The following is a 15,202-nucleotide window of genomic DNA, read 5'->3' as shown; positions in this document are numbered from 1 at the left end:
TATGATCTCTCTGGAAGCCCTATCTTTGAAATATGTGTATGAAGTCCAACTTTGGTGACATCCTCATTTTCAAGATTATCACTGAGAAATTCCGTGGTACCTCTTATATAATGAGTAAAGCTGCTTTCATTGCTATTGATTAATATTGCTTTTTATGCAATATATCCATCTTTTGAAAGATTGGGGGTTTTTGCTTTTTGGACAGGAGAAGGCAGGGCAATTGGGGTTAAGTGACTTGCCCAAGGTCACACAGCTAGTAAATGTTAAGTGTCTGAGGTTGGATTTGAACTCAGGTATTCCTGACTCCAGGGCTAGTGCTCTATTCACTGTGCCCTTGAAAGATGGTTTTTTTTAACTTATTTTTTTTAATGAAGAGTACTCTGGAGCATTTATTGTAAAATGATTGTGATGCAAACTTCTCCCACCCTTGCAAATGTAGTGACAACACACACACACACACACACAAATGATAGGCAGTGTAAATCCATCATAAAGAGTGTAACAAACTAGAAAATACCAGTCTCATGCTGAAATATTGGCATATATTCCTTTAAATCAGTAATAGAAAGGGCTCTGTAGACAGCTACAGGCTGGACTAGAGGCCTAGGGGTTGCCTGTGCTTCTGCAGTTGGCATGCACACACTGGCATATCCTCAAGCCCTTCCTTCAGCCTCTTTTCATGTCTTGCATTCCCCTCACCCCCCCAGTATCACAGGGGCCCTTGGGACTCCTCAGCTGCTTGGTGAACCTCCAGAGCTCTGTAATCTTGTTCAACAGAAAAACCTCCTCATCGGCTGAAGTTGCCACGTTCTCAGGGACATAAGTGATCCCCTCCTCTGAGTCATTCTTCTCTGAACCTCTGGGCTCAGGACAGGCATGGAGTTTGTTCTCCCTAGAATGGAAAAAGAGGGGGCGTGGAAATCAAGTTGGGGAAATGCCTCCAAATTAGGGTTTGATGAGCAAGATGTTACAGGACAGGTGCTGGACAGAAAAGAGCATAAGCAAGTAATTCCACATCCAGACGGAGGTGTGGATCCAGGGTGTGAGCTTTCTGGGCCCAAAATAAGCCTCCAGTTGGTAGAATGTGGAAGGGGAGATATTTTTAAGCCAAGATTCCTTGTCAATTTAAGTCTACCTACACACACACACATGCGCACACGTGCACAGACATGCACACATGCATGTAAACACATGCATACACACACATACCACCACCACCAAAAATATGGCATAGTAAAAATAATTTTGGATTTGGTGTCATGGCTTTGAATCTTAGCTTTGCTCCTTCCTAGTTGTGTGACCCTGGGTGGTCATGTCTCTCTGGGCCTTAGTCTCCTCATCTGTAAAGTGAAGGGTTTGAACTAGAGAATCTCTAAGGCATTTTCCAGCTCCTGATTCTATGATGGTAATTCTCAAGCCGAGGGGGAAGAGAGCTGCTATTTGTTGACTTGCTGTTGTCACTAGGGAGGTCTGCTATCTTTCTAGGATGTAGACTCCCATGACTTGTCAAACCAGATGACTTCAGTGGAAAGAGCGCTGGAGTTAGAGGGTCTGAGTTCAAATTTTACCCTGTGTGGCCTTGGACAAGTCCTTTAACCTCCCTCGATTTCCTCATCTGTAAAAGGAGGTAGTTAGACTAGGGGTGGGGAGGAAGGGAGAGAATTTGGAACTCAATTTTTAAAATAAATGTTGAAAATTGTTTTTATACATAATTGGGGAAAAATAAAATATTAAAATATTAAATTAATAATAAAAAAAGAAATGTAAGGGTTAGTCATTTGGTACATGTTACCCACAGCCTTGTGATATCACCTGTGTCTCCTTGTGTTTGGGTGGGGGTAAGGTTCTTGTCTTCCCATCTAGCCTGGAAGCCCCTTCTGGGCAGGGCAATATCTTTTCTTGGCCCCACAGAGCTAGGCAGTAAGTCAGCCACTAAGCATTTATTAGGTGCCCTGTATGTGTCAGACATTGTGTTAAGGGCTGGGGATACAGAGAAAGGCAGCCCTGTTCTCAAGGAGCTTAGATCCTGAGGTGTCAACTACTCTGTATAAATAAGCCATACACAGGAGAGACTGAGGGTAAGCACCAGAGGGGAGATGCTGGAACAGAGGGGGATCGAACTGAAAAGGCTTCCTGTAGTGGCTGGGATTTTAGCTGGGAGGTGGAGAGGAGGAGGGAGAGCATTCCAGGCACAGGGGACAGCCAGGTGTAATACCAGCTGGCTCCCGATATAGATGCCAGACGAAGATGCTTCCTACCCCCTCATCCCCCATCCCCCTCACACCCCACCTGAGGACAGAGTTTGTTTCATTCTTGTCTCTCTATCCTTGTTAACCAGCACACAGTAGGTGCGTAATGAATGCTTGATGAATGAATGAATCAGTGAGTGCAGGAGGCTTGGAGGAAGCAGCCATGCTTAGTAACCATGGTAAGTAAATGTGAACTTTGGTATGTAAAATAATCCTTTTGATTCCATTCAAGTGGAACATTCAGCTCCAGGTAAAATGAGGTAAGTAAATGAAGACTGAATTCCTGGGCAACCAAGGGCATCTTTTTGAGGCTTTCCCAAAGCCAAAGCTGGCACTTTCAGCACATGACCCCCACAGAGCAGTTGGCCCTGGAAAAGCCTCAAAGAAAGAAAGGGTTGGGAATTATCCTTCAGTAAGAATGTCTGACTCATCACCAGTTCCAAAGGGGTCGCTTCTAAAGGCTCCCCAACACCCCCAGAGACAGGGAAGAGGAACTTCCATGGAATTACTTTGAGGCACACAGAGGTTACTAGGAAGTAGAGGAAAGCTGTGGCAATGAAAGAGGAACCTGGCATGGGTGATGCCAACCATGGCATATGCCAGGAGAGGTGCTCTCCTCAGAGAGAGGCTGGCTGGCTGCCTTTGATTCCCTCAAAACCACTATGTGAAGTAGTTCGTTCATGTAGTATTATAACCCTTTTACAGAAGACACTGAGGCCATACAGGGAGTAAATGTTCACATCCCACTTCGTACCTGTGAGACTGTGGGCAAGTCACAACATCTGAGAGCTCTGTTTGCTCCTCTCTAAAATGGGGGAGTAATTCCTATACCATATATCTCAGAGGTTGGGGGTTTCTTTTCCCGCTGCCCATGTCTTCCTGAGGGCAAGGATTATGGGATTATGGGAGCCTTTTGAATGACACATGTTCCATCAGAGCTTCTTACATTGAATTCTGATCAAGGTAACAGACTTTACTTAACACATACTGAGCAAGGCCCTGCCCACAAATCTACAGGCACACACAGGATATATGGTTTAGGCCAAGGGGAGAGCCAGATCAGGTACTCTAGGGTAGACTCGTACAACATATAGCCCAAGAGGCCTGCAGGCAGTGGGTCCTCTACATCCCCTCCCCACCCCCCACCCCCAAATCCTTGGCTGCATCATGTGCAGCCACTGGCCAGAGAGGAGAGTGTTCTTTTGTGTCAGTCAGGGGGACCTGGAAAGGCCTCTTGGACAATGTGGCCCCTGAGCTGGGCCTTTATAAGAGTTTTACAGATGAGAGAGCCCAGAGAGGGGAAGAAATGAGGACTTTTGTCACCACGTAGAGATGAGCATGGAGGCCATTCCAGGCAGGGTCAGTTTTGTGACTGAAGAAGAAAGAGATTGATTGCAGGCTGAGATTGTGTGTACAGCTACCTATGCAGTTTAGCTGTTACACAGAGGATGTGAAATGAGCCGGACAGTGGAAGGCCTTCAATGACAAGCTGAGGAGCTGATGTGGAGCCATTAATGGGGCCTGTGTCTCAGGAAGGGTACAGAGGCTGGAGGCAGGGAGGCCAGTTAGGAGGCTATTACAGCTAGGCAAGAAGTGATAGGGGCCTGAACTAGGATGGCGGTAGAGGGAAGGGGATGGAAGTAAAAGCTGTTATGGAGGGAGGCCTCAACCACATGTGGGATATCCATGTTGAGAGAGCAGAGCAGACTGACCTCAGCCTTGAATGAGCAGGCCTCCACCTCTCCCGGTGCCTAGGGGACTGCTTTGCCAAGTGTGTTGATTGTGGCTCTTCTTGGCTCTTGCCATTTGAAGGTTCCCCTAGTCATGGCATTACATCCTTCCCCCAAGCCCCCTAGGGACCCACCTTGTCAGAGGCTATGAAAGCAGACAGGCTGGGAGCTGAGCTCTCTTTCCTCAAAAGTTGCCCAAGAGGTTGGTAGTCAACAAACCCTTTTAGGCTCTGCCTGAGACCAGCCAAAAGAAGCGACTGGCCCAAAAGGAGGAGCTCTGTCTTCAGAGAGCTGTGTGCCAAGGCTAGTGATGGTGCCAGGGTCCAAGTAAGAATGGAGTAAGCAGCCCTTTGTGCCTTTGGGATAAGCAGGCAGGCTGGGGCAGAGCTTGGTGATTTGGGAGCTCAGCCTTGCTGGGAAGAGCAAACAGTGGATGGCCAGGCTACAAAAACCAGGTCTGGGTGGTGTTTGCAGGAGCCCACTGAGTGAGAGTCATGCCCCGCAGGATTTGAGAGCCGAGGGTAAGTGTGAGCCCCCTAAGAGGTCAAGCAGCTGCCCTGAGTTTGGGGAGGGGCATGAGAGGGAGACTAGAATGAGCTAAAGAGTGGAAAGTGGGTGTATACATATATATATATACCGGGACAGAGCAAGAGTTAGTGCCAGACGTTGGAGAATTGATGCCCTGCTCTACAGCTGCTCTTATCTCTCTTAAGACGCCCAGACCCCCTCCCTTCGATTCTCCATTACCGCTCTACCCACCTGGAGAGAGGACAAGAGTGCAGAGGCACAGGGCGGCTTTTCTGGGTTTGGACCAGGCTAGCTCCATCTGCAAACCTTTCTTGACCTGTCCAGAAGCCTGAGCTGTCCTGCTGAGGGGCAGGCAGGAAAATAGAGGAACTGTTCATGCTTCTCCACAGGAACAGGAGAGTCCCCAAAGCCCCAGGTTTTGGTGAGGTGGCAGGTAAGTTCAGCAGTTAGAGTGACCAAAGGGCTGAGGTTATGGTACAAGGCAAGATGCCCTCCTTTTCCTCTAGTCCAAGTGCAGCGAAGCTATAAGTCAGTTCTGTTCTGTCTTTCTCCTATCAGAGGAGCAGAATGGAGATGTTCCTGTGTCAGTAGTGGTGACAAGTTTCAGAGACAAGGAGGGAGAGTGAATGAGCATGTGCCTGTGTCAAATGAAGAGCCCCTCATGTCTAGGACTTCACCTGGTCCTTAAGGCTATGCCCCTCCTCCTATGAGGAATCCGTGGAATGTTTCAGCACTTAAGACCCTCTTTCCACACCCCCACCACCATCACTGCTCTATCCATCCCCAGGCATTCTCAACCAAAACATCTGTTGAACCATCTTGGTTTGGGGTCAAGTTTAGAGAGAAAAGGGTCCTTGGTAGTTTGTTAAGGACATGCCTTCTTCCAAGGACAGATTTCCTAACCACTCCAAGAAAAGAGACAACGTGGTATGGGAGGGACTAGGTGCTGAGAAACTTCATCTCTTGTCTCAGTTCTACCACTAGCTGTGTGACCTTGGGTTGCTCATGTCCTCCCTGACTCAGTTTCCTCATTGGTAATTCCCTAAGGTCCCTTCTAAAACTTCTGAAATTCTGTTATTATTTTGAGCCATCCTGGAGAGTGGTTTTAGGTTGGAGGACAATGAGCCAAAAATTTAAGAAAATCATGTAGCTCCTTTGTGGGTTTCTCTGTAAAAGTTTCACCTTCAAAATCAACTCTAGACTCTTGAAGGTGCTTTCTTTGGCTTCTGTCCATGTTCATTGGGCTCCAGGTATAGAAATAGTTACCAGAAAGTGAAAGGCTCGGCCACCTACTCCTTGTGTGACCTTAGGCAGATCACTCAACCTCTTTGAACTCAGTTTCCCCATCTGAGGTGGTTGGGCTAAATGACTTTTGAGGTCCCTTCCAGCTCTCAAGCTATGAAAGACCTGGGTTACTTCTGGTGGGGTAGGTATCACATTTCTCTTGGATTGGAATCCCACCCAGAACTTTGAGGAGAATCTCTCAACTGAAAGCTGGTACCAGTTCCCTATTTCCAAACTCACACTGTTAGACTGAGCTGGGGCCTTCCAGGAAAGATGGGAAGTCTAAGGCTCCTCAAGGGTACCTCCAGCCATTAGGTGAGCTTTGCTTTCAGGAGGTATTTGGTGATGGACCTTCTCCAACACCTCTTTACTCCATGGCACCTCACCAAGGCCTTTCCATTTCCTGATTGGATTTCTTCTTAGGGATATTATACACAATCACTTCCTAAGATCCTCCCACCTAGACCCTGGATTCATATAGAAATCCCCAGGCAACCAGGGTCATTTTTCTCCAAACCTTTCCAAATACTGACCTGAGCCAAGCTCTGTGCCCCAAGGAGTTGGTCTGTGTGCTGATCTGCTCAGGTCACATATACTACAGCCTTCACTGAAGTTCCCAAGCTCCCACTGCTTATGCTAACATGGCCTCAATGGAGTCTTTATATTCCCTCTTCTGAGGATGGCCATAATTAGGACGCCTCTCCCTGTGCTCACTTGTTCTTTCTGTTAGTCAGGAACAATATGTCCATGTCATTATGTTTGTGTCCCGGAGACTGCACGGTATATGCTGATAACCATGTTGCCATGGCTTGGACAAGTCCCAATGGTGGATATTTTGTTGTACCTCATGTTGGGGGAGGGAGGGTCATAGATCAAGAGCTAGATGGGAAAGGAACTGAAAGGCCCACTGGTCCAAGCCCTTCATTTTACAGAAAAGGAAGCCAAGACCAAGGGGGTAAGTTGGCAAGCCCAGAGTTATGGAAATAACGATTATCTGAGGTGGAATTTGAAGTTGGGATCCTCTGGTTCCATAGTCCATGCCCCTTCCATTGGACTACACTCCCATTACTCAGATCAGCTATTTTCTAGCTAAGTGGTCCTGACTGAGTGAGGCTCAGCTTCAGTTTCCTTATCTACAAAATGAAAGTGAAGGAAAAAAAAGAAAAGAAAATGGGAGTGATTATCCATGTACCCCCTACCTCACAGTGGATAGAGCACTGGGCCCAGAGTCAGGAAGACCAGAGTTCAAATCCAGTCTCAGACACCTACTAGGTATGTGACCCTGGGCAAGTCAATTCACTTGTTTGCCTCAGTTTCCTCAACTGTAAAATGGGGATCACAATAGCACCCACCTCTCAGGGTCCTTGGGAGGATCAAATGAAATATTTGTAAAGCACTCGGCAGTGTCTGGCACAAAGTAGGCATCTCTCTCAGGTTTGTTGTAAGCCTTAAAGCCCTCTCAAAGTAGGAGTTACTGCTCTAAGTAAGCTCCTGAAGATACTATAAAGAGGGCCCTTGCTTCCCACTCTCCAGGGAGGGCTAGGGGTGGGAGGGTATATGGGTAATACAGAGGACTCCAATATTGGAAAGGAAGAGGAAGAAAGCCAATGGTTCGATAACACCGTGAGCCAGGTAGGTAGCACCAGTGCTGCTAGCCCCATTTTAGAGGGGAAGAAACTGAGGTTTAGGGAGGTCAGGATCCCACAGCTAGACAGTGGCAAACTTGGCCCTTTCTGGTCAGTCTCCAAGCACAGTGTTTTCTGGAGGTCTCGGAGCAGAGGCTAGCTGAGAAGTTCCCCAGAAGAGGTACAGGTTGCACTAGATGCTCTCTGGGCTTCTTCCTTAATGCCCTGTTTTCTATGCACAAAATTACCTCCCCCTCACCTCCCTGGGCTCTCTGCTGCTGTTCCTAGCTGGAGGTCCACTGAGGCTCCCCACCCCACCCCCATCCTTGAGGACTCTCCAGATCTCCCAAGTCTAGCAAAGGACCGCCTCCCCGCCTCCCCTGTCCCTCCCATTGTCTTCTGACCTCCACCAGGGAGAGGGTTCTCCGAAGGAGCTCTAACACCAGTGGGGGGAGGAAGGCCATCGGAGAGCTCAGCCTACGGTAAGTAATGTGTGACCATTAATGTCCTGGGAGATAAGGCTGAAAGGGACCTTCAAATCAGAGTATGAAGAACCTTGAAAGCCTGACTTGGAATCTGGGAGTTTTTACTGTAAGCCTGGGGAGTTAAGAAAGCTTTCGGAAAAGGGGAATGAGACGATCCAAGACCTTTCGGAAGATGAAGCAGTTTTGTCGCCTCATACCTTTGGTCTCAGACCAAGTCAGTTGACATTGATTGTTGTGAGCAGATTACAGGAGCAGTGCTGGCCTGGGAGAAGGGATGAGGGGTGTTGTGGTAGGTGGGGAGCTAGGAACATTAGCGTGGCCCGGACTTGGTGGCCTCCAGTATAAAATGGGAGATAATAAGACCTATAGTGTCTACTCCAGCACTGAAGAAATGCCTGCTGTTGCTGTTGGCTTCCTGGTTCTGATTCCTCCACCCTCTGTGTCACTAACCCTGTTACAGAAAGGTCCCTTTTCATTCCTACACATTGTCTTCTTTTTAACATTAAAAAAATGAGCTGTATTTTAGGAGGCTTTTTCTGCATCTATGGAAGTTGTGGTTGTTCTGTTAAAAATGTGATTTATTGTGCTAGTTGTTTTCTGATAACGGACCTACCCTTGGGTTCCCAGCATAAATTGGACTTGGTTGTAATGAAAAGATGTGTTGCACATGTTACGAGCATCTCTTTGCCAGGGTTTTATTGAATAGTTTGCATTGGCAACATAGGTGATGGTGTTCGATGGGGTCTTTTCTCTGCTTCATCATTCTTTGGGAATCAGGGCTACAGAGGTCTCAGAAAGGGACTTTAGGAGAGGGCCTTCTCCCTTCTGGTTGGAAAATCCAGCAGTAACATAATGGGTATTTGTTCTTTCTATGCTTGTTACAATTCATTTGCAAATCTGTCTGCACACAAAATGTTTGCCTTTCCAAATGCCTTGGACTCCTCCTTTGCTACTTGGTCCTTTTCTCTTTCTGAGATCAGGCTGAAGTCCCAAGGACCTGAACCAGGCTTCATGCCCCTGGGCAAGTCTCCACCTCTGAATGCTTCAGTTCCCCCTATGTAAAAGGGGAGGAGAATACACGTTGGGATGTTTAAATGAGCTAGTGCAGGTGCTTTTTTCCAAGCCTTAAAGGGCTCTCTCAGTGGGAGCTACTATCATTTTTATGGCTGTTATTTTGTTAATTTCCATATTTTCGATTTCTATAGACATTCACCCATTTTGTTTAGGTATTTAGTTTTGTCGCCATACAATTTAGGACAGTTTCTTTCCAATATGTTTCTTTAATTCTTTTCCACTTGTTGAGAATTCCCCTTTTCACTTCTGATTCTGCTATCTTTTAAAAAGGATCCTGTTAGCATGTAGTTGACCGATGCTGAAGGCTTTCCAAAACAGGTTCTGTTTTTGTTAGTTTAATTTAAAAAAAAATTATTCCTGCTTTGATTTTCAAAATCTCTTGTGCGCTGTTTTTCTATTAATTTCCTTCTTTGACAAAACTGCACACTAAATTCATCAGTCCTTTTCCAGTTGCACCCCATATCTTTGGACATGTCTTATTACTAGGATTCACCTTAATAGACTTTTAAAATTGTTTCGAATGATTTGGTTTTTGTCCCCTTCATTATTGTTCATCTTTGTTTTATGATTTTTTATTTTACATCATTATCACCTCCAAATACTTTCTTCCTTGTCTCGCTCCCTCTTTAGGAAGCCTTCCCTTATAATAACGATAAAAAAGACAACAGAGAAAACTCTCGCAGAGGTTTGATAAGAATTCTAGGTGAAACTCCCACAATCCCACAAAAAAGAGAAGAACAATTCAGCCCAACTCCATTAGATGTGGCCCATGTTGGACATGGGCCCCCTCCTCTCCACTGAAAGAAGGAAAGTGCATGTCTCCTCTCTTTTGGGGTGAGCTGAGCTCCACTTTATTGTTCTTTCAGTCTGTATTTTGGGAATCACTATGCAGACTTTTTTAGTTCGATTTCCACCATCCTGCAGCAATGCATATGTGTCTTCTCAGGTTCCCCTGAATTCCCCATTCTTTGTTCATTCCATCGTCATACTGATGAAGGATGGCTCCCTTTAGGTTCAGCAGGAATTCTGATCTCACCTAAGACCAGAAAACCTGCAATAGCGTCTGGAAAGAATTCAAGGTCTCAGGCTTAATTGGAGTGAGAGTTGTAGAAGTTTATTGTTAGGCTTCTATAAGAAGCGGGCAAGAGTCCTTTAGGGGACCTGCAAGTGAGAGGGGTACATGCTTTTACTTTTAAAGGGTAGGGCTGCCATTGTCAGGGCTGACCGGACAGAAGGGACCTCAGTGCATAGATAAAGGTTAGAGCTGACCATGTTATGATCCCTTTTTGTTATTTGTACACTGAAATATAGAGAGGAACTTGTGACTTTAGTGCATAGGTAGTTTAGATGAGACTTGGGCCAGACCGGAGGAGACATGAGGCAAGGACAAAGGAGTGTTTTGGGCCAGGCTGGAGGAGACATGAAGAGATTAAGTAAGAACAAAGGAGTCACAAGGTGTTGCCTAGGCCCAGTTCTGATAGGGGGAAGGGGCAGAGCCCGATGTTGGGAAAGGGATTTCACAGATTACAATTTTACAATACAAATTGCAGTTATAACTGTACAGACTGGTTTTGCAAATTGGTCCCACAAATTGACCTAGACCCCAGGTACCCCATCATTTCCCCCTTAAACAGATGGGGCCCAAATTCATTTGGGGCAGGGGCGATGGTCTCATCTTCTTGAGCTGTTTCCAGCTGGGAAGGGATGTAGAGCTGTCCCTGCCTCTCAGGGTCCCATCTTCAAGGGGTGGGGTTGGTGGCCAATGTCTGGAATTTGGCTGATGCCAGATCCAAGGGGTGAGGGGTAGCAACTTCGGGTAACAGTTGATATCCAGCCTGTGCAATCAACTGCAAATGGAAAGCACTGAGTCTAGAAGAGACAAACTTAGCAAGGAGGTTAAGCAGACAAGGACTATGATTAGGAGTGGGACCAGGAAAGGGGCCAGTATAGGGAAAAGCCAGGACCACCATGAGGAAGAGGGGGAACCTGGTGCTCTAAGGGCTTCATGAATTTCTTCCATCCAGTTGGCATTTTCCAGTATATTTTTGGTGTGGAGTTCTACCTGTCGAGAATTGATATACATGCAGCAGGAGGTGTTAGTTAGGGCACAAACACCCCCACTAGAGGCCAGCAGATGATCTAAGGCTATGCGATTGTCCAGGACCACACTGGCCAGGGAATCCAGAGACTGCTGGATTTCCCGAAGGCTAAATGCAGTCTTGGTTGCCAAGGCATGAGATATTTTGATCCCTTTTGAAGATACCAAAGAACATTGTCCCCAGAACCCTGTTTAACTCGTTTTAAAGGAGAAGTGCTGGGCTTAGTGATGTTATAAATAGTCAGAGAGGGTGCGAGAAATCCCAGGGAGCACATACCTCATCCCCAGAATTCACACCCTCTGACCCACCCATCCCACAAAGAAAGGAATATCCTTGGGGAGCACAAATGGGGCCCGTTCATAGTAGGCCTTGAACATAGAGGCTCCATGAGTTAGTTAGATCGCATGACAATGTTCCTGGCAGACTAGTCACCTGCCAGTGAAGGGTGCTGAGCCTAAAAGACTCAAATCTAGCAAAAAGATTAAACAAACAAGGGCCAAAAAGGAGTAAGAGAAAATCAACCAGAAGTGGGGTGAGTTTGGGCTAGTATAACCCATTACTCAGACTATTTCACTGTCCTTTATATTTTCCCATAGACAAGATATAATAGACCTTTTAAAATCCCACTAGAGATTTAAAATTTCTTCTAAAATTATTTTCCTTTCTTTTAAAACAGTTCAAGATTAAAATGATCTTAATCAGTTTGTATAACTTTCAGCACATGTTCTAATTCTAGATTTTCCAGTAAGCTAAGATGAAAGAGCTCACATCTTTTACTGACTCTTTGCTCTGATCATAGAAACCTGCTATAGAAGGAAAAAAGCAGGGACCTGTGACATTCCAAATATGACAGGATAAAACATTGATTCTGTTTAAATTCAGGTTAGTTACAGATATGCAGCCATGCAGTATCCATTCCACCTCAAAGCTAGACTCAGGAATAGGTGGGGAACATTCCTTTTCAAAGGAACCCCACAGGTAAACTGAACCAGGAGGGGGAAGGGGCAGAGCCTGAGGTTGGGAAAGGGATTTCATAGATCACAATTTTACAATACAAATTGCAGTTACAACTGTACAGACTGGTTTTACAAATTGGTTCCACAAATTGACCTAGGCCCCAGGTACCCCATCAATACCACAGTTTGTTTGGCCACTCCCCAATGGATGGGCACCCACTTTGTTCTTTGCTATTACCGAAGTGTTGCTTTGAATATTTTGGTATATGTGGAAAATTTCCCTCTCTTTTTTACCTCCTTGGAGTATATGCACGGTAGTAAGATCTTTGAGACAAAGTATATGGCATTTTAGTTGTTTCTTTCACATAATCCCAACCTGGTTTTCAGAAGAGTCGGGCCAGTATGCAGCTCTACCAAATCTGTCAGTGGATGCTTGCTGTCTTACCACGTTGACTTTTTCCAGCTTTCATTTTGGGGTATGGGAGTGACTTTGGCCAAATCCTTTGACAGCACTTTGTTCTTCTCTAAAATGAAGGGGATTGGACTGGATTGTGGGTGGGAAACTACTTTAGAACTGGAAGAGATCAGAGTTCATCCAGTCCAGGAGTGGGGAATCTGTGGCCTTGAGGTCACATGCGGCCCTCTACGTCCTCAAGTACAGCCCTTTGACTGAGTCCAAGTTTCACAGAACCAACCTTTTTATTCCGGGGATCTCCTTGTTCTCAGGCCAGTCATGCTTATTCACTGGGACTTCCCCTGCAGGATTGCCTGAGCCCAAGCCCAAGTCTGGGGTTCAAGTGCTTCTGGCTTTATCTTGTAGACCCAGTATTCTGGGAGTTTGTGTGGCTGGGGAATGTGGCAAGGACTCTTTGTTACCTGTGTACCCTTGGGGTATGAGGTACTGTTATTGGGGGGAACAGAATGTGCAGTCATGGGTTGGGCATTTTTTATGGGACCTCTCTTATAACAGACCCTTTGTTATGAGATTTCAGAGTCACAGATTGAGTATATAACATTTGTTAGTTCTTTCTTGTTCAGCTGGACTCAAATGATTTGAACTTGGAATTGATTAAACGGAATTAAATAGAATTTTACTGCTGTTTCCATACAACCAGATTTTCTCCTTTCCACAAAAGCTTCTGCTCTTTGTCCTTATTAGAAAGTAAACCCGACTGGAACGAGGTTGGACAATGCCCATGAGCTTCCTAAGATGTGGGTCTGCAAGTCCTCCTAATACAATTTATGTCTGAGCTATGTGCTGCTGTCATTTTGCATGCACACAGACAAACAGACATTGCTTAGTAGGGTTTCCTGGCTCCTAACCTTTTTAGTGCTTCACTGAGTTGTTTGTTTATCTAGGGCATGAATCATAATTCACTGATATAGCTAGTTCTCCTACCCCATGGGATTTCTGTCTCCCTTCCAACTTCTGCTGACCCAAAAGGATGACACACATTGTAGATTATGGTATATTTGCTGGATGAAATTGAAAAGAAAAGATACAGCATTAATATTCCCAAGTGGTGAAGCCCAGCCATTCCTAGAGAGGTCTGAAGACCTAAATTCCTGTTAAGATCTGCATTCTCAGCTTCACTTTTGGCCAAGGAACAGTCACACAATAGCTTTCTGCAGAGAAGAGTAATTCTATATGAAAATCACCAAGTGACAGAGGACCATCCTATGCCATGGCCAGTGGCTCCCCTAAGAACAGGACTTGCTTCCTGGCTGATTGCCAGCTGCAGCCTGAGGTCGATGAGGTCCTTGGAGGTTTTGTGGGCAAGAGCCACCTTCCCCTAGGGGCCAATCTGCCCATAACCTTGGCTGCCTTCATTTGGCATGTTTCTCGTTTTACCCTGTTTTCTATAAGTCACGTGCCTGTGTTTAAGTCTCCTGCTATGGCACTATATTTTGAAAAAAAGCACCAACTTTGACAGGAAGTCCTAGGCCTTTCAACTTCCTGCTCCCTGCCAGGAAAAAAGCTGCTGCAACCATGGGTAATGCTGAAGTAATTAACAAGTTCATACTAATAGTAATAGCAGATAGCTATAATCAAGACAAGGGAATCTGCAGTCTGTTTGATTTCCACTGCTACACACACGTATATATGGACTACACGTATATATATATATGTATATATGGACTATATATAGTTTGTGAACTTCCCATGGTCACATGTTATAGGAAGTGTTAGAGGTAGATTTCAAAGGCAGCTATCCTTAGACACCTGCAGCTACGTGGGGCTAGAGTGCCAGGCCTGGAGTCAGGAAGAGCTGAGTTCAAATTTGCACTCAGATACTAGCTGTTTGACCCTGGGCTTTGGGAATAGGAATTTGACTGTTGTATGGACCTACTTGAATTGAAACTAGATGAAATGACTGAAGTCCTAAGGGGCTCCACACCCAGCACTTTATTGCACCCCCTAAGTGAGAGGACTCTACTGATCTAAATGACTATCTGAACTGTGTGCCAGAGGCTTGACATGGACTGAGAGAGAACTGAACTGAACCAAACTGAGCCGAACCAAAAGAAAACCATTGGACTGAATTCAGTGAATTGGACTGATCTGAACTAACTGTAAGGAGTGCATGGGCTTCCCCACTTCCAGGAGCATCCTGGGATGACCTTTTGGCAGGGATGTCAGGCAGGATGCATGCTAGGAACAGCATCGGAGGGCACTGAGGAGGGCCCATGCTGGGGGGAGGGGCCCAGCTAAGTGCTTGGTTACAATTTTAGGATGGGGGGGGGCCCTGTGGGGGATCTGACCCTACCATGACCTCAAGCCCTGAGGTAGGCCGCCCTCATTGGACATTGCCAGTCTAATACCCGTGTTTCCCCGATAATAAGACACTGTCTTATTAATTTTTTGGACAGAAAAACACCAGTGGGCTTATTTTCAGGGGAGGGCTTATTTTAATGAACATTGACAGCCATTTTAATAAACAGGTAAACGTGAACAAAAAAATGTACCTTTATTCAATAAGCAAATCACTGGGGAAGAACAGGATGACCGCACTCACTGCTGCAGCTCTGATTGGATACAGCTCGGAGCGCGGCCTGCGTTTCACGGGGCGGGGGGGAGGGGGGGCGGTGCATACAGAGGGTACCGTAATGTAGCGTGTAGCGCAGAGGATCACCTTCACTACAGTAGCAATCTCAATAGGCCTTATTTTCG

The 15,202-nt window shown here is 46.0% G+C and overlaps 1 protein-coding gene across 1 annotated transcript in view; it reads left to right on the top strand.

Annotated features, from left to right (window-relative positions):
• Positions 1-15,202, top strand: part of LOC138141648 (trophinin-like) — a 43,826-nt gene that overhangs the window by 21,481 nt on the left and 7,143 nt on the right. The window lies entirely within an intron of this gene.

The sequence above is a fragment of the Petaurus breviceps genome, unplaced genomic scaffold (genome assembly GCF_028583685.1).
Source record: "Petaurus breviceps papuanus isolate PSGF00001 unplaced genomic scaffold, PetGlider_PUasm1.0 90451, whole genome shotgun sequence".
NCBI classification, from domain to species: domain Eukaryota; kingdom Metazoa; phylum Chordata; class Mammalia; order Diprotodontia; family Petauridae; genus Petaurus; species Petaurus breviceps.
This window is presented reverse-complemented; position numbering and strand designations above follow the sequence as displayed.